Here is a 20,832-nt window from a genome sequence, read left to right as displayed (position 1 = left end):
GTAAATGTACCACAGTTTCTTTATCCATTCTTCAGTTGAGGAACGTCTAGGTTGTTTCTAGTTTCTGGCTATAACAAATAGAGTCACTATGAACATAATTTAGCAAATGCCCTTCTTGCATGGTGGAGCATCTTTTGGGTCTATGCCCAAGAGTGGTATAGCTGGATCTTGAGGTAGAACTATTCCCAATTTCTGAGAATGCACCAGATTGATTTCCAAACTGGTTGTACAGGTTTGCACTCCCATCAGCAATGGAAGAGTGTTCCTCTTGTTCCACATCCTCACCAGCATGTGCTGTCAGTTGAGTTTTTGATCTTAGCCATCCTGACAGGTGTAATCTCAGAGTTGTGTTGATTTGATTTCCCTGATGACTAAGGATGTTGAACATTTCTTTGCATGCTTCTCAGCCATAATAAATTCCTCATTAAGAATTCTCTGTTTCGAGACCCTAAATCAAATGGACCTAATAGATGTCTACAGATCTTTCCACCCAAACTCAAAAGAGTATACCTTCTTTTCAGCACCTCATGGAACTTTCTCCAAAATAGACCATATAGTTGGTCACAAAGCAAGCCTCAACAGATATAAAAAGATTGAGATAATCCCTTGTATTCTATCAGACCACCATGGACTAAAGCTGGACATCAACAACAATGGAAATAACCAAAAACCTACACGCACATGGAAACTGAACAACTTGTTACTCAATGACAGCTGGGTTAAGGAAGAAATAAGGAAAGAAATTAAAGACTTCCTAGAACTCAATGAAAATAAAGGCACAACATACCCAAATTTATGGGACACATTGAAAGCAGTGCTCAGAGGAAAATTTATAGCACTAAGTGCCTTCAAGAAGAAATTTGTAACATCACATACAAGTAATTTAATGGCCCAACTGAAGACACTAGAAAAAAAAAGAAGCAGATACACCCAAGAGGAGCAGACGGCTGGAAATAATCAAACTCAGGGCTGAAATCAATCAATTAGAAACAAATAAAACTATTCAAAGAATCAATGAAACAAAAAGCTGGTTCTTTAAGAAAATCAACAAGATAGACAAACCCTTAGCCAAGCTAACTAAAAAGCAGAGAGAATTTATCCAAATCAGCAAAATCAGAAATGAAAAGGGGGACATAACTACAGACACTGAAGAAATCCAAACAATCATTAGGTCATACTATAAAAGCCTATACGCCACAAAATTTGAAATCTAAACAAAATGGACAATTTTCTTGATAGATTCCATTTACCAACATTAAGTCAAGATCAGGTAGAAAGACTGAATAACCCTATAATCCCCAAGGAAATTGAAGCAGTCATTAACAGACTCCCCTCCAAAAAAAGCCCTGGGCCTGATGGTTTCAGCACAGAATTCTACCAGACCTTCAAAGAAGTGCTAATACCAATTCTCCTCAAACTATTCCACAAAATAGAAACAGAAGGAACACTACCAAACTCATTCTATGAAGCGACAGTCACCCTGATACCCAAACCACACAAAGACCCAACAAAAAAAGAGAACTTCAGACCTATCTCTCTTATGAATATTGATGCAAAAACACTCAATAAAATACTTGCAAACCGAATCCAAGAACACATCAAAGATATCATCCACCATGACCAAGTAGGCTTCATCCCAGGCATGCAAGGGTGGTTCAACATGCAGAAATCCATCAATGTAATCCACCACATAAACAAACTGAAGGAGAAAAACCACATGATCATCTCCTTGGACGCTGAAAAAGCATTTGACAAAGTCCAACACCCATTCATATTTAAAGTCTTGGAGAGATCAGGGATACAAGGCACATACTTAAACATAGTAAAGGCAATATACAGCAAGCCTATAGCCAACATCAAACTCAGTGGAGAGAAACTTAAATCAATCCCACTGAAATCAGGGACAAGACAAGGCTGCCCACTCTCTCCATATCTCTTCAACATAGTACTTGAAGTCCTAGCCAGAGCAATAAGACAACTAAAGGAGATCAAGGGGATACAAATTGGAAAGGAAGAGGTCAAAGTGTCACTATTCGCAGATGATATGATAGTATACATGAGTGGCCCCAAAAATTCAACCAGAGAACTCCTTCAGCTGATAAACACCTTCAGCAAAGTGGCAGGATACAAAATCAACTCAAAAAAATCAGAAGCCCTCCTGTATACCAAAGACAAAAGGGCCGAGAAAGAAATTAGGGAAACAACACCCTTCACAATAGCCACTAATAACATAAAGTACCTTGGGGTGACATTAATCAAACAAGTGAAAGACCTGTTTGAGAAAAACTTCAAGTCTCTGAAGAAAGAAATTGAAGAAGATCTCAGAAGATGGAAAGATCTCCCGTGCTCATGGATTGGTAGGATTAACATTGTGAAAATGGCCATCCTGCCAAAAGCAATCTACAGATTCAATGCAATTCCCATCAAAATACCAACTCAATTCTTTACAGACCTTGAAAAAAAGATTCTCAGCTTCATATGGAGAAACAAAAAACCCAGAATCTCCAAAACAATCCTGTACAACAACAGATCATCTGGAGGTATCTCCATCCCTGATCTCAAGCTGTACTACAGAGCAATAGTAATAAAAACTGCATGGTATTGGCATAGAAATAGAAAGGAGGATCAATGGAACCAAATAGAAGACCCAGAAATAAACCCATGTACCTATGAATACTCGATTTTTGACAAAGCAGCCAAAACCATTCAATGGAAAAAAGATAGCATCTTCAACAGATGGTGCTGGTCTAATTGGATGTCTACATGCAGAAAAATGAAAATAGATCCACATTTATCACCCTGCACAAAACTAAAGTCTAAGTGGATCAAAGACCTCAACATAAAACCAGATACTCTAAATCTGTTAGAAGAAAAAGTGGGGAACAGCCTAGAACTCATTGGCACAGGAGACAACTTCCTGAACAGAACCCCAACAGCACAGGCTTTAAGAGCAACAATCAATAAATGGGACCTCATGAAACTGAAAAGCTTCTGTAAAGCAAAGGACACCGTCATCAAAACAAAACGACTGCCTACAGATTGGGAAAGAATCTTCACCAACCCTTTATCTGACAGAGGACTCACATCCAGTATATATAAAGAACTAAGGAAGCTGAAAAGTAGCAAACCAAGTAATCCAATTAAAAAATAGGGAACAGAGCTAAACAGAGAATTCTCTGTAGAGGAATATAGAATGGCAGAGAAACACTTAAAGAAATGCTCAACGTCATTAGCCATCAGGAAAATGAAAATCAAAACGACCCTGAGATTTCACCCATCAGAATGGCCAAGATGAAAAACTCAAGTGACAACACATGCTGGAGAGGTTGTGGAGAAAGGGGAACTCTCCTCCATTGCTGGTGGGAATGTAAACTGGTACAACCACTTTGGAAGTCAATCTGGTGCTTTCTCAGACAACTAGGAATAGTGCTTCCTCAAGACCCAGCTATACCACTGCTAGGCATATACCCAAAATTTGCTCAAGTACACAATAAGGACATTTTCTCAACCATGTTTGTAGCAGCTTTATTTGTAATAGCCAGAACCTGGAAACAACCCAGATGTCCATCAGTGGAGGAATGGGTACAGAAATTGTGGTATTTTTATACAATGGAATACTACTCAGCAATCAAAAAGAGGAAATCATGAAATTTGCAGGCAAATGGTGGGATCTAGAAAAGATCATTCTGAGTGAAGTATCCCAGAAGGAGAAAGACAAACACGGAATATACTCGCTTATATAGACCTAAAAGATATGATAAACATAATGAAATCTATACACCTAAAGAAGATAATCAAGAAAGCAGACACGGGGTATGATGATCAATCCCCATTTAGAAAGACAAATGGGATATGCATTGAACGTATGACAGGAGTCTACTGCAGAAAGCATCTGAAAGACTCTACCTAGCAGTGTTCCAAAGTAGATACTAAGACTCATAACCAAACCCTCGGCAGAGTGCAGGGAATCATATGAAAGAAGGGGAGTTTGATGTGTAAAGGATAGGAGCTCCACAAGGACCAAACATATCTGGGCACAGGGTCATTTCTGAGATGGACACTCAACCAAAGACCATGAGAAGATAAAACCTAGAACCTCTGCTCGGATGTGACCCGTGACAGCTCAGTAATCAATTGGTTTCCCATAGTAAGGGGAACAAGGACTATTTCTAACAGAAACTCAATGACTGGCTCTTTGACTTCCCCACCTCCCAAGGGAGGAGCAGTACTGTTAGGCCACAGAGGAGGACTTTGCAGCCAGTCCTGAATATACCTGACAAAACGGAGTCATATGAAAGGGGAGAAGGTCCTCCCCTATCAGTGGACTTGGAAGGGGCAGGGAGGAGACGAGGGAGGGAGGGTGGGATTGGGGAGGGATTGAGGGATACAGCTGGGATACAGAATTAACAAAATGTAACTAATGAGAAAAATAAAATTAAAAATAAATAAATAAATAAAATGCAAGAAAAAAGAAAAAAGTAAAAAAAAAGAATTCTCTGTTTTGCTCTGTGCTCTATTTTTTAATTGAGTTATTTGATTTAGTAGGGTTTAAATTTCTTCCGTCCTTTCTATATTTCAGATATTAGCCCTTTATCAGATTTTGTCCTATCAACAGTGTCCTTTGCTTTTCAGAAGCTTTTCAGTTTCATGAGGTCCCATTTATTATATGTTGATCTTAGTGCCTGAGCTGTTGGTGTTCTGTTCAGAAAGTTGTCTCCTATATCTAAGTTCAAGGCTATTCTCCACTTACTCTTTTATTAGATTTAATGTGTCCAGTTTTCTGTTGATGTCTTTGATCTACTTGGATTTGAGTTTTGTGTGTGGTGATAAATATGGATATATTTACATTTTTTTCTACATGTAGACATGCAGTTAGACCAGCACAACTTGTTGAAGATCCTTTTTTTCCCATTGTATGGTTTTAGCTTCATTGTCAAAAATCAAGTGTTCATAGTTATGAGGGTTTATTTCTAGGTCTTAAGTTCACTTCCATTCATCAACCTGTCTGTTCTTATAACATCCAATAACATGCAGCTTTTCTTACTATTGCTCTGTAGTACAGCTTGAAATCAGGGATGGCAATACTTCTAGAAGTTCTTTTATTGCAAAAGATTGTTTTAGCTATTCTGGGTTTTTTGTCTTTCATTTGAAGTTGAGAATTGCTCATTAAAGGTCTGTAAAGAATTGTGTTGGAATTTTGATGGGAAGTACAATGAATCTGTAGATTGCTTTTGATTAGATGGCTATTTTTACTATGTTAATTCTAGTGATCCATGAGCACGGGAGATCTTTCCATCTTCTGATACTATACTTAATATCTTTTTTGAAAGACTTGAAGTTCTTGACATACAGGTCTTTCACTTACTTGGTTAGAGTTACACCAAGATATTTTATATTATCTGTGGCTATTGTGAAGGGTGTTGTTTCCTAACTTCTTTATCAGCCCATTTATATTTGTATATAGGAGGACTAATGATTTTTTTTTAGTTAATTTTATATTCAGCCACTTTGCTGAAGATGTTTATCAGCTGTAGGAGTTCGCTAGTAGAATTTTTGGGGTCACTTGGGTATACTATCATATCATCTACAAATAGCCATATTTTGACTTCCTCCTTCTCAATATCCCCTTGATCTCCTTTAGTTGTCTTATTCCTTTAGCTAGAACTTCAAGTATTATAGCGAATAGATATATAGACAGTGGGCAGCCTTGTCTTGTCCCTGATTTTAGTGGAATTGCTTTAAGTTTCTCTCCATATGATTTGATGTTGGCTGTTGGCTTGTTGTATATTGCCTTTATTGTGTTTAGGTATGCACCTTCTATCCCTGATCTCTTCAAGACTTTTAACATGAAGGTGTTTTGAATTTTGTGAAAGGCTTTTTTCAGCATTTAAGGAGACGATCAGTGCAGCTTGTTTATATGGTGGATTAAGTTAATGGATTTTTTCATATATTGAACCATCCCTGCATCTCTGGGAGGAAGCCTACTTGATCATGATAATGATGTTTTTTATGTGCTCTTGGATTCAATTTGATAGTATTTTAGAGTATTTTTGCATGAATGTCCATAAGGGAAATTGATCTGAAATTCTCTTTTGTTGTTGTTGTTGTTGAGTCTATCTGTGGTTTAAGTTTCAGGATGACTATGGCTTCTTAGAAGGAGTTTGACAATGTTCCTTCTGTTTCTATTTTGTGGAATAGTTTGAGGAGTGTTGGTGTTAGCTCTTCTTTGAAAGTCTGGTAGAATTCTGTGCTAAAGCCATTAGGCCCAAAGCGTTTTAGGGTTGGAAGACTTTTAATGACTGTTTCTATTTCCTTAGGTCCATTTAACTTGTTTACCTGATCTTGATTTAACTTTGGTAAGTGGAATCTATTAAAAAATTATCCATTTCATTTCCATTTTTTAATTTTTGTGGAGTACAGGTTTTTGAAGTAAAGCCTAATGATCTTTCAGATTTTCTCAGTGTCTGTTGTAATGATCTGCTTTCATTTCTAATTTTGTTAATTTGGATACTGTCTCTCCGCCTTTTAGTTAGTTTGGCTAAGGGTTTGTTTATCTTATTGATTTTCTCCATGAACCAGATCTTGGTTTTGTTGATTCTTTGTATTTTTCTTTGTTTCTAATTTATTGATTTTAAGCCTGAGTTTCATTGTTTCCTGCCTTCTATTCTCTTTGGTGTGTTTACTTCTTTTTCTTCCAGAGCTTTTAGGTGTGCTTTTAAATTGCTAGTATGAAATATCTCCAATCTTTATAAAACACCTAGTACTATGAACTTTCCTCGAAGCACTGCTTTGATTGTGTCCCATAAGTTTGGGTATGTTGTACCTTCATTTTCAATGAATTCTGGAAAGTCTTTATTTTCCTTCTTTATTACTTCCCATATCGAGTGTCATTAATTAGAGACTTCGTCTGTCTCCATAAGTTTGTAGGCTTTCTGTTGTTTCTGTTGTTGTTGAATTAAGCATTAAATCTATGGTGTAAAGTTAATACACCATACAAGGAGTTATTTCATTTTTTTGAGGTTTGCTTTTTAACTGACTATATGGTCAGTTTTGAAGAAGATTCCATGAGGTGCCAAGAAGAAGGTATATTCTTTTGTGTTGGATGGAATGTTCTGTAGATATTTGTTAGGTCTAATTGATTCACAATATTGATTAGTTTTATTATTTCTCTGTTAGTTTCTGTCTGGATGACCTGATCATTGGTAAAAGTGGGTGTTGAAGTCTCCCACTATTAATGTGTGTGGTTCAATGTGTGATTTAAGCTTTAGTAATTTTTATTTTACCAACATGGGTACCCTTGTATTTGAGGCATAGTTGTTCAGAATTGAGATGTCCTTTTGGTGTATTTTTCTTTTGATGAGAATGAAGTGTCTTTCCCCATCTCTTTTGATTAATTTTGGTTGAAAATCTATTTTATTAGATATTAGTATGGCTACTCTAGCTTGCTTCTTGGCTCCATCTGCTTGGAAAACCCATTTCCAGCTCTTTACTGTGACATAATGTCTATCTTTGCTGCTGAGGTGTGTTTCTTATGTGCAGTAGAATGATGGATTCTATTATCTATCCATGATGGATTCATATCCATTCTGTTAGCCTGTGTCTTTTTATAGGAGAAGTTAGTTCATTGATGTTGAGAGATATTAGTGAGCAATGATTGTTAATTCCTGTAATTTTGATGTTGGTGGTATTAGAGAGAGAGGGTTTCCCTTCTTTTGGTTTTACTGGTATGGGTTTATTTATTTCCTGTGTTTTCTTAGGTGTAATTAATATCCTTGGGTTGAAGTTTCCTTTTAGTATCCTATGTAAGACTGTATTTGTGGATAGGTTTTTTTTTTTTTAATTTGGTTTTGTCTTAGAATATTGTGTCTTCTCTGTCCGTGGTGATTAAAACTTTTCTGGATATAGTAGTCTGGGCTGGCATATGTTCATATGTGGTCTAGAGTCTACAAGATATATGCTCAGGACCTTCTGGGTTTTAGAGCCTCTGTTGAGAATTCATGTGTAATTCTGATAGCTCTGCCTTTATATGTTACTTGTCCTTTTTAGTCTTACAACTTTTAATATCCTTTTTGTTCTGTAAATTTAGTGTTTTGATTATTTTGTGGCAGGAGTATTTTTTTCTAGTCCTATATATTTTGTATTCTGTATGCCTCTTGTATGTTTATAGGCATCTGTTTCTTTAGGTTAGGGAAATTCTTCTGTGATTTTGTTGAAATATTTTTCTAGGCCTTGGACTGGGAGTCTTCTATTCCTTTTTTGGGGGGGAGGGTTTCAAAGTGTCTCAGATTTCTTGGCTGTTTTGTATCAGAAATTTTTAGAAAGATTTTCTTTGAAAGGTGTATCAATTTCTCTAATTGTATCTTCTATGCCTGAGATTCTCTCTTCCATCACTTGGATTCTGTTGGTTATACTTGCATCTGTTGTTCCTGTTCTCTTCCCTAGGTTTTCTGTCTGCAGGACGGCCTCAATTTGTGTTTTCTTTATTGCTTCTATTTCCATTTTCAGGTCTTGAGCTGTTTTATTCATATCCTTCACCTGTTTGATTTTATTTTCCTGTATTTCTTTAAGGGATTTATTTATTTTTTATTTTTTTCTTTGAAAGCCTCTCTCATCTTTATGAGGTTGGATTGAAGGTTATCTTGTGCCTTGAGTGTGTTAAGATATTCAGGGCTTGCTGTACTAGGAGAGCAGGTTTCATATTGCCCTGTATCTTGTTTATTGTGTTCTGAAGGCTGGTCTTTGGCTATCTGGTTGTCTCTGATATTGGCTAACTCTTCTTGATGCCGACAGGACTCCTCAGGAAGGTAGGCACAGCCTTGGGCCTGACAATGGACCTCAGTGAACAACTGGCTGTTCACTTCTGCTGGCTGTGCCCAGGTGGACCTGAATGTTCTGGGGATCTCACAGGCCTCTTCAGGAAGGAAGGCAGAGCTATGAGCCTGACAGTGGAACTCAGGGGACAGAGTACAGTTCACCTCTGCTGGCTGTGACCTAGGAGAACCACTTAAGTAGGGGATTTGTGAGGAGGGATCTAAGCTGAATGTTCCTGGGGCCTTGCAGGCTTCCTTGGGAAGGTGGGTGATGAGGCCTGGGGTACAGCATGCTGTGTACCTCTGCTGGCCGTACCCAGGTATACCCAGCAGGCAGGGTCTACGTGTGCTGCTCCTAAGTAGCCTCTCTTTTCTGTCCTGTACTCACAAGAGTTAGCTGTATCCTTTCTCTGACTCATTCTGTCAAATCTATCTCTAATTCATCACTTTATCTGTCCCTCATTTATACATCACTTTCAAACATGGCTGCCTCCTTCATTGTTTGAAATTAAACTGTGTACTAAGGGTATGTCTGTGTTCCAGCCAGATCATGCTGTGATCCAGAGTGTGTCTATATTCCAGCCAGATCGCATAGACCTAGAAGGTCTTTAGAGGTGATCCCTTGCCAGAGCAGCCAAGTTGTTGGATTAAAGTTCCTCTACACAGGAGGGCTCACCACTGTAACTCCAGTTTCGGTGTCTCATTTGATCTCTATAGGCTCCTACACACATGCAGTAGGCAGACAGATATGCAGGCAAAACACTCATACACTACACATAAAATAAAAATTAAAAACCTTTTTTAAAAGAGAAAAAGGTAATTCTTTTTTAAAAAATTGGGAAAACAACTCTGGCCATTTTACTGCAAAGAATTTCATTCTTACTAAAACTGAGCATTTCCTAATTAAGTTTGTGTCTGTCTGTCTGTATGTATGTATGTATGTATGTATGTATGTATGTCTTAGAGGTAAGTTCTCAGTATGTAAACCAAGCTGGACTCAAATTTACACCAATCTTCTTACTCTGTGTCCAGAGTTTTGGTATTACAAGCTTGTACCACCACACAGGGCTCCATTTTTCTGTTTGTTTGTTTGTTTGTTTTATTTTTAAATATTGCTACTGCATTAATTAGATTTTAAAAGTGATCCATATAATGCCTTCATATCATGCCTAACACAGATATTAATTATTAAATTAAACATTATTAAATTAAACATTAAATATTAGGTTTTTTGTTGTTTGTTTGCTTTCTTTTTGTTTTGGTTTTGGGGTTTTTTCGAGATGTTTTTTTGTTTTGTTTTGTTGTTTTTGTTTTTTGGTTTGTTTGGTTTTTTTTGTTTTGTTTTGTTTTGTTTTGTTTTGTTTGCATGGCCTTGCCTCTTTTGGACTCTATTTGTAGATCAGGCTAGCTTCAAAAACTCACAGAGATCTACCTGCCTCTTGTCTCCCTGAGGGCTGGGATTAGAGGTGTGTACCACACCACCGTGCCCAGCTCAGTATTTGTTATTTTTATTATGGAAAAGAAAAGAGGACAACTTGTAGGAGTTACTTTATGCTTTCATCATGTGGGTTCTGGGATTGACCCCACGTGGTTAGATTTGACAGAAGTGCCCTTACCTGCTCAACCCTCTTTTCACCCCTCCCCCATTTAATTTCTTTTAACTTCTTATTTATTCTTTGTGAATTTCACATTGAAGCACAGAGGACTCTGCATGCCCAAAGCAACCCTGAACAAAACATACTAGAGGTATCAGAATGACTGATTTCAAGTTACACTACAATGCCACAGTAACAAAAGAAGGCTGGTACTCGCATGAAAACAGATGTGTGTGTCAGTAGGGTAGAAGAGAAGATCTAGATATAAACCCATGCAGCCACAATTACCTGGTGAAGTGGAAGTTTCTAGTTTCATTGAAGACTCAGTTGAGTCATGTGATGTTCTTCTAGAAGATGTCCTGTGAGAGGGCATGTGATGTTTTTCTGTGAGCTCTCTCTTGTGAGGGGCATGGCTTTGGTCAGCTAAGAACATCAGTGGATGGACTCTGAGGAAAGGAGATATATAGAAGCCCACAGACAGTGAGACATCGCTTTTTAGATTGGCATAGCTGCTCTGGTCTTCATGCTTCAGACACTTGACTTCACAGAGAGAAACGTTCCAGAGAACTTCTCAGGGCAATCCAACTGAGTCTTGTGGCTTTCATGGACTTTTCCTTATCTTCTGAAGCAAGCTGATTCATGTTGCTGTTTGGTGTTGGCCTTTGGACTGGACTGCTGGTATCCGAACAAAGAAGAGTGGACTCATCCAAGGAACTACTTCTAAAAGTGCCTACAACCCCCTTTTTCTAATAACCTTCTTTCTCCCCTACCTCTGGTCAGTGGATGGAAGGGAGGTATAAGCATTTAAGAACCCTAAATAGAGCAGGTTAGGTGAAAAATCTAAGCCTATAACCTGCTTTGTCAAAAACATGCATTAGAAAAAAAGGACCTCTTCAACAAATGGTACTAGGAAAGTTGGATGTCCAGAAATGACAGAGCAAGACAGTGCAAAGATTCCTTCATCTTGTATTCTTGCTGAAGCCATTTCAGGTTTAACTGGAATTTGATGTCCTTGATGGAGAATCCCATGGAAAATTGTCCAACTTTGTTCTAGGAACCAAACGTCAGGATGTCCTAGATAACTTATCCTAACTTCTGTTAAACTGCTTGTTTGTGCAAAACACTTACAACTAACAGCTTATTTTAGCTTCTGTTAAAACTTCTTGCTTCAAGCTGATTGTTTTAGCAAAGCCCCCATGGCTATTGAGGGACATGCCAAGATGAGGTAGGTCTCTTCCCTTATAAACCCCATGCTCTGAATACTCAAAAACACTCCTAGGTCCCCAAACACTTGGATGCGGTGCCAGCTGGCTGTAATAAGGAGTTTTAATTGGGTACAGACTGTGTCTGAGTGGTGATCTCTATTGAGCTAGCCATAACATAGGTATAGGAGGATGAAATTATATCCCCACCTCTCACCCTGTACAAAAATCCACTCCGAATGTATCAAAGACCTTATGGTAATTTGAATGAGAAAGGCCCTCACTAAACTCATACATGTGAACGCTTGGCCCCTACTTGGTAGAGCTGTTTGGGAAGGATCAGGAGGTGTGGCCTTGTTGGAGGAGGTGTGCCACTGCAGGTGGACTTTGAGGTTTAAAAAGTCCATATTAATAGGTTTTCTCTGCTGGTGAAACAAGCAAATTCAAGCTGAATTAAAAGTTAAAAATGCGGTTTTATTTGGGGATGGCTCCCGATTGTGTTGAAGCTTTTTTATGGATTGTAGGTAAAGGAAAATAACATTTGTGGCAGTGTTGTGCCCAATTCAAGAGACCCCAATAGGAGTCGAGTCTGTTGCAAATCACACAAGGATCTGTATTCAAGCTTAAGCTCAGGCCGCCAATCTTTCCTGACGAGGCAGATCAGAAAGTGAGGCCCAGAGTCTGGGGAAGGGCGGGGCAGAGTTTTTAAAGAGAAAAACGTCAAGTGGGGAATTCTAAGCTTTGAGTTACAGGGAAGGGTAAGTTTTGGGTGGGGGGGTTCAGCAACTGAGATGACCTTTAGGCTAATTGTTCCAAGCCACCCGGCCAAACGGAGAAGTAGCTAAGATATCTGTACGATGGCCTGCTGGGTGGAGCGGAGGACCCACAAACATTCTGTGGTATTTATGACAACCTGCAGGGTGGAGGGCCATGTGGCCCTTCTCAGAACCCAAAGATGGGGGTCAAGTCACTCCAAGGTCAGTCAACTTAAGATAGAGTCTGAGAAACAAAATGGAATGACCCTTGCCATTCTCAGTTCCTTTAGCAGAAACATTATTTAAGTGATCACCTAAGGCAGGTATTTGGGAGCTAGCAAGCTTTTAGGGAAGTGGAGGTGGGAGCAGGGGGAGGGCACAAGCCAGAGTTTCCTATGGAACACACACACACACACACACACACACACACACACACACACACACCTCATTCCCTGCTGTCTCTTCCTCATGCTTGTGGATCAATGGTAGCTTTCAGTTACTGCTCTAACATCATGCCTGCCTCCCTGCTGTCATGGACTCTGACCTTTTAGAACCCTGAGCCCCCAAATAAAGGGAGGGGTGCTTACAGGGCCAGACTTTATCCAAACAAACTTTCAACTTGTAAGAAAGAAATGCCTAAGAAGTCTTCTCCTTACGCAAAAGAAAGCTTAGTCAACAAAGGAATCCATTAACAAATCAAAGCTTATACAAATGTAACTCAAACCGTCTGTGTCTGTTCCAAGCAGGCAGCAGAACCTGGCAGTGTTGGCCACTTGGTTCTAGCCTTTGAGCTTGAAGGATTTAGGAGTAAAGGGGTTGTGGAATCTTCTCCCACTCTTAAGGGAGCCATTGAGGCCAGGTATGTGTTAGGGGAGGCCTGGAGGTCTGGAGAGGGACTCAAGCGAGGGTATGATGGCGAAGTCTGACTTACTTTGGAAATCCCAAGAAGTTGGTGATATCAGACAAAAGGCTAACTGTGTGTCTATTTAACATAACAAAGCATGTGCTGGCTGCCTGGCTCTCTCAGGATTGCCAGTACCTGCTACGAAGTCCTGGCTCCTTTCAGCACTTCTCACCCCCATCCTTACCATAAACCTCCCCAGATTTGCTAAACCTCCTCTGAGCTTTGCTCTCTTTCCCTCAGCTTCTCTTTCCTATATAAACCCAGCATTTCTGCCTTGTGTTGTCTTGGCCTCTTGCTCTTCTCTCCTCTCTATTTCTCTCTCTCTCTCTCTCTCTCTCTCTCTCTTTTTCTCTCTCTCACTGCATCAGCTCCTCCTCTTGGGCCTCAGCTTCTCTCTTGGTCCACTTGCACCCTTCTCTCTCTCTCTCTCTGTCTTCTTTTCCTCTCTCACCCCAACCCATGACCTGGTTCATTCTGGACTTTTCCAGATGCCCCTGGCTGTTCTCTCTCTCTCCTATCTACAATAAGAGCCTTCTCCTCAACCATACCTTGGGGCAGTCATGTCCTCATTTTCATTCACCAACATTTTCTCAGTATGCCCCTATTCCTCCCTTTTAGAGTGGCAATATATATTCTGCACCATTATGTGTTACAAGTATGTAATTTCCTTTTTGATTTTACAGAGAGTTAGAAGTAAGAGATTACCTTGAGTTCCAGAAGAGACTTTGGACTTTTAAACTGTGCCGAGGCTGTGAAAGACTTATGGGGATTTTTGAAGTTGAACTGTGTGTTGCATTATGATATGGCCACAGACTATGGGGGTCCGCCATGGAGGGGAATGTGGTGGTTTAAATGAGAATGGCCTCCATAGGTTCATATGTTTGAATGCTTCGTTCCCAGTTGGTGGAATATTTGGGAATGATTAAGAGGAGTGGTCTTGTTGGAAGAGATGTTGTTACTGAGGATGGGATTTCAGGTTTCAAAAACCCACGACATTCCCAGTTCTCTCTCGTGCTTATAGATTGTATGTGAACTCTCAGCTCCAGCACAGTGCCATGCCTGCCTGCCTACTGCTATGCTCCCTGACATGATGGGCACGGACCTGCCCTCGGGACTGTGAGCCCCCAAATTAAATGCTTCCTTTTATAAGTTGCCTTGGCCATGGTGTTTGTCATAGCAGTAGAAAAATAACTAAGACAAATCTCAATATAAGGCTTGAAACTCTGAACTGTTTAGGAGAAAGGTAGAGAAAGTACTGCAGGGTTCAGGTGTGGGCATCCACTTTGTGGGAAGAACAGCTCAGAAAAGGGCACCAACCATTGACGAATGGGACTTTATGAAATTAAAAAGCTCCACACACTAAAGGAAACAGTTGAATGACAGCCTACAGGACGGCACAAAATCTTTGCTAACTGCAAATGTGACAGAGGATTGTATCTAGAATATACTAAGAAGTGAAAAACAAAACTAAATAATTAGAAATCAAACCTAATCCATAACTGGGCTAAGGTAATAAAGAGACAGCTCTCAAACGAGAAAGTATAAACGGTCACTGCACATATAAAAACTGTTCAGTATCACTAACCAACAGAAAGACCCACTCTGAGAAGACACTACAATTCTGTTTCACCCCATTCAGAATGGCAATCTTGTGAAAATGACAGTAAGTGCTGTTGAACAAAAGTTTACACTGCTAATCAGAAGTGTAAACCAGTCTAGACATCATGGAAATCAGTATGCAGCTCCCTCAAAAAATGGAAAGTAGATGTATCATATGACCCTGCTCTACCTCTCGTTGGCAGTTACCAAAGGGCTTCAAGTCAAGACATCCCAGAGAGACTTGTTTATTGCAGCACTTGTCACAAAGGCTGTGGAGTCAGCTGAGTTATTCACCAACAGAAGAACAGGCAAAGAAAATGTGATATACTTAAGCAATAGAATTTTATTCAGCCATAAAGAATATAATTATGCCTTTGTAGAAAATAGATGCATTGGAAGATTATTATATTGAGCTAATCAAGTCTTAAACAAATAGTACACTAGTTCTCTTACTTGTGCTTCCTAGATTTTATATAAATTCATAAAACCATCTGTGCATATGTGACATTAAAGTAGAAATGAAACTGTCTAAGGAAATAAAAGAAACTAAAGAAGAGGGGAAAAACAGAAAGGGGAGATGAGGAGTCGTGTAAAGTGAATACACCCAATGTACATTATTTATCTATGTGAAAATGTCTTTATAAAACCCAGGACCATGAACAATGAATATAAGCCAGTTGAAGAAAAAAACAGCATGGTGTCGCATTTTTCTCTCCGTGCTGTTGACAATGACTTTCCCCAGAGAAATAGGCCATGCTTGTCATGACTGTTTGTTCAGTTCACTTGTTGCTTGTTAATCCTCCATTTCCGTGTGTTTAGTTATGCTTCAGAAGTTCCTTTTCTTTTTATATTCCAGTCTTGCCTTTCACCAGTGATGAACTCACTCTTAAAAAATGTCTTGGAAGCCAGAAACTGTGGCCTATTTCTGTAATCCCAGCATCTAGGAGGCAGAGGCAAGAAGGTTGTAACATTAGAAGGGTAGTTTCTCATCTTTTTCCATGTTTTTAAACAATGTATGATTGGTCCACAGGCATTGCAAAAGACTTCTGCGTCCCAACACCCGAACTATCCATTTTATTCCTTTTGGCAAACCTGATGACATGGAAAAACTAATTCCTCAAACTCTACATCCCTTTGTTGCTAGGTGAGTGTTTTTATGTGCTTATTGCCCACTTGGGCTCTCTTTGTTTGTTTAAATGCTGTGCCCATTTTATGGGCTATGGTTTTTCCCATGTTCGTAGAGTATACGGTTTTTTTTAACAGTAAATTCTAGCTACTAGTTGTTTGCACCAGGATGTACTAACAAGACTCCCCATAGTGTGGCATCTTCCTCTCAGTGCAGTCTGTGGAGTCTTCCACGTTAGCGTTGCCATGCCTGCGCCTGTGGCTGTCACGTCAGCTCACTGGTGGAGTTCATTTGCTACCTCATTCCAGATTTCTACATGTAATGAAGCTTAGTCAGTGCCTTTTCTCTTCTCCTTACCCAAGACCAAGGCTTTTCTCAGAACCAGAGACTTTGAGAGAAAACAACTCTGGGTTATTGCAAATAAAAACAAAGTAAAGTGCCTGAGGATCAGTGGATCTTCTGTCCTTCAGATCAGATATTGATCTCAGTGGAACTCTACCTCAGATGGATTCACAGCCCCTCTGGTAGGCAATTTTGTACGATATACTTTCTTAAAGATCCACTGTTTGAAGAGATATTTCTTCAATGCTAAAGTTAGGGCAGAACCATCACCATCACACACTGCAACTAAGCCATTAAAAAAAACTGTCCAAATCAATGTTGTGTATTTCTACACAACATTGTTTTTGCTGTATTTATATATACATATATATCTTCCTTCCTGACTACAGACACAATACAACTATCTACCTCACGGTCCTGCCCACACATATCCCCACCATGATGGACTCCATGTTCCAACTGTAAATACTCAACCTGCTCTCATCAGCTATTTCATCAAGTACTGAGAAAAAGAACTAACAAACCAATACTAGAATAAAATAGGCTTAACAGCTAAGGAATTAAACCTTTTAGAAATATAACTTATTTTAATTTTATGTGCGTTGGTGTGTTGCCTCTCTGCTGTTAAAGATTAGTAAAACATACTATTTGGTAGTGACGGTGAAAGTGTAGATTTCACTTTCAAACATGGCTGCTTCTTTTTATAAACCAACCTTACCTTCCTTGTTTGGGATTAGAGGTGTGTACTAAGGGAGTGTTTCTATTCTAGCCAGATCATACTGTAATCCAGAGTGTGTCTGCATTCCAGCTGGATCACAAAGACCTAGAAGGTTTTTGAATGTGATCTTTTGCCAGAACAGACATGTTGCTGGATTAAAATTCCTCTACACTTTGGTCTGGTAACTGTTTTCTCATCTTACACAGCTCAAGTTTATGCTGAGAGAGAGGTTTCTTTGGAAACATTTCAGAGATTTTGTTGACATTCATGTATGTACATATCTGTGGTACAAAGAAAGAGAATAACGTAGAAGACCCTGCTTCCTTTTAGGGCTTCTAGAAATGGCTAATGATATCACCCTGCTGAATTACTTAACTCTCAAAGGTTTATAAGTAGAAACCAATGGGTGGCTTTATAATTACAAACCACATCATTGTTTTTACTAAAAGGAGAATTTGTAAAAGCTTAGGGTGACGTAAAATTAGTGGGAAGGCAGTTATGGTCAGAAATTGGTACGGAAGCAGGCCTAAAGGAGAGGATGTGTCTGTGTGTCTGCGGGTGCATGTGTCAGTAAACTTGCTCAGTCACTAAAATTAGGACAAAACATAAATAATATGGCAGTGAAAACTAATGTGCAGAAGAATCACAGGATTCAATACTCCGCAGACATTAACACAGTGCGTACTAATTGCATTTGAAAAAGCCAAACCTGTTGGTGCAGGTTCTCGGAGATCTGAAGCTGGGGGATCGCAAGTTCAAGGCCTGACTGGGCTACGCAGGTAAAGAGAGCTTGATACACACCTCAGAAGTACAGCATCCATTCAGCAAGTGTGAGAGGCTCCAGGCTCAATCTCCAGCACTGCAAAAAAGGAAAGAAAGAAATTGATAGTCACTCTAACAGATAAAAAGTAAGTTGCAAGACAACACACCCACGTATGGCTTTTATTCTCAATGTGAAGCTGAAATAAATCTTTCCAAAACAGCCTCCATAACTGAATAATAAAGCACACGCCACGCAAACACTGCTCATGCTGAACTTTTTTCCAGCTTATCAAATGTTCACAGCTGAATCGCTTATCCAATCACAGGCTGCCAACTGATCAGACCATGTCCATATAAGATGAGTGCTGACACAGCTAATGAGGTCATTTCTGCATGGTACTTACTTTTCTCTGGCTAAACTCTGATGTGTAGTGAATGGAGACTTCTGAATTGTCTTTGGTCTGGAATGTTGCCCATTGCAAGAATGTTTTCTATTCATTAACATTGTTCGGTTTATCTGGCCTGAGCTTTTATCAATGGAAAACAGCCTAGAAGAATAAAAAAGTGAAGGTAATATCAATGGTTTTTCTCTTTTTCTTTTTACTTATATCTTAAAGTACTTATATATTTGAAGCTTCTTAAGCTTATTTATAGCTTAAAATAAGTTAAAGCATGTTACATACTTACATTTTAACCAACTGACCTCTAACCACTATAAGCGGTCTTTTGCATCCTATCGTTAGCAGGTTTAACTGGAGTGTGATCATGATTTCAGATTTCAAGAGCCTTTCAGAAAAGGGCTGATCTAGGAAGCATAAAATTCCTCCCTCACAGAAGCATGGAGGGAAGGGACACCCTGAGGCTGTGTGACAGCTTGTTCCACAAAGAAGCAAGTGCAAGCGGGGGCCCTAAAAATAACCTTTTCCCCCTAAATGTTAGTGAAATTCCACTACGTAGAAATCTCATGTACAGATGTGCTTTTCTAAGTTATTTAGGGTGAGCAACACTCTGCTCCCCTTTGGCTGCAGCAAGTGTTGTGCAAAAGCAAGTTGGGGAGGGAAGGGTTTGTTTCAGCTTACAGTTGTAGTCAGTCGTGAAGGGAAGACAGGGCAGACCGTGGAGGAATGCTGCTTGCTGGCTTGTTTTCCTCCTGTGACTTGCTCAGCCTGCTTTCTTATATGACCCGGGACAACCTGCCCAGGGTGGCATCACTAAAAGTAAGCTGGATCCTCCCCCAACAATCATTAATCAAGAAAATGCCAAATGCCCCCACAGACTTGCCTACAGACAGCCTGATGAAGGCACTTTATCTATTGAGGTTCCTCTAGCTTGTGTCAAAGTGACAAAAAAACGAATCAGGAAACACACACCCTTATTATAAGTCTTGCCTTCATTAAGCATGTTGTCATAGTTCAAGCTGCAATATGATTCCATTAATTGGGTAGCTTATAAGCAACGTAAATGTATTTCTTAAGGTCTTAGGGCTGAAAAGTCCAAGATTAGAACAGATTGTGTGTCTGGTACGCGGGATACTCAGCATTTTCGTTGATAGTATCTTCTAGTTATATCCTCACAGATGGATGAGTAGACTGTTCTTCTGGTCGTGTGTATGTGTGTGTGTGTGTGTGTGTGTGTGTGTGTGTGTCTGTGTGTGTGTGTCTGTGTGCACTCGGTCACATATGTACATGTGTGGAGGAAGGTACACAGAACTACCAGCCCAGCGGCAGCTCCATGCACAGTGAACTAGCTCCCCCCCAACCCCCACGAATCAATCTGGAGAGGGAATTTTCTCCATTGAGGTTTCCTCCTCCAAAATGGCTCTAGTGTGTGCCACGTTAACATTAAAATAGCCAGTACAGCTCATTTCCACCAGACAAGGATGTCTACGCATCCTCTCCTTCAGTGCAGAATTTGAAGTCCTAGCTAGTTTAAACAAGACAAGTGAAGAAGACAAAGGAGATGCAAATAGGAAAGAATGTAACCAAAGTATTCGTGTTTGCAGATAACATGATTCTATGTATAAAAGACTGTATAGTGACTTGAATGAGAACAACCCCCATAAATTTGCATGCCTGGTACCCAGTTGATGAACTGTTTGAGGAAGATTAGGAGGTGTGCCCCGGTTGGAGGAAGTGTGTCACTGGGTGTGGGCTTCAGGTCCAAAAGCCTACATCAGACACCCCCTCCCTGACGCCTGCAGATCAGGATGTAAAGCTCTCAGCCACTTCCCTGGCACCATGCCTGCTTTCACGATGATAATGGACTAACCCTTTGAAACTGAAAGCAAGCCCCCAAATAAATGGTTTCTTTTATAAGAGTTCCTGTGGTCATGATGTCTCTTCACAACAGTAGAATAGTAATGAAGACTAACCCTAAAGACAAAAAATTCCTGCAGGAGGTTTATATACTCAGCAAAGAAGCATTCACTAGCCTCCCTATGTACAAACACCAAACACACTGAAAAAGAAATCATGAAACAATACCATTATCAATAGTCTCAAAATACATTGGAATGAATTCTTTGTTAACGTCTGATGTGGTAGGGTTCACACCACCATGAAAGACTTACACAGTGCAAACTTAAAGACACTGAACAAAGAAATTGAAGATGATACCAGAGATGGAAAATTCTCATGCTCACAGATTGGTACGATTATTCTTGTTAAAATGTCCATCCTACCAAAGCAATCTGTAGACGCAACACAGTCTCCATCAAAATAGTTCATATCAGATATCCAATATACAACTCACAAATAAAACACATGCTACTTTTTACTGTCAATCTCATAGTCAAAAGATTCTTACATAACATGTTTATTGCAAGCTTTTTTTGTATCCATAAACAGCCTATGTGTGGTGTTTAATTATGATTTGCCCAGTACAGTCAGATCTCAATCCACCAACACTTTCCCATTAAATTTTTTTTTGAAAATTAATTTGATGAATGATTTACTCTTAAACTATTTCTCATTTTCTGAAAGTGCTTTCATTAAACCAACTTATTTCTGCCTTAGTCCTA

This window comes from Psammomys obesus, unplaced genomic scaffold (assembly GCF_907164565.1).
Source record: "Psammomys obesus unplaced genomic scaffold, mPsaObe1.curated_primary_1811, whole genome shotgun sequence".
NCBI classification, from domain to species: domain Eukaryota; kingdom Metazoa; phylum Chordata; class Mammalia; order Rodentia; family Muridae; genus Psammomys; species Psammomys obesus.
Note: the sequence above shows the minus strand (reverse complement) of the source record.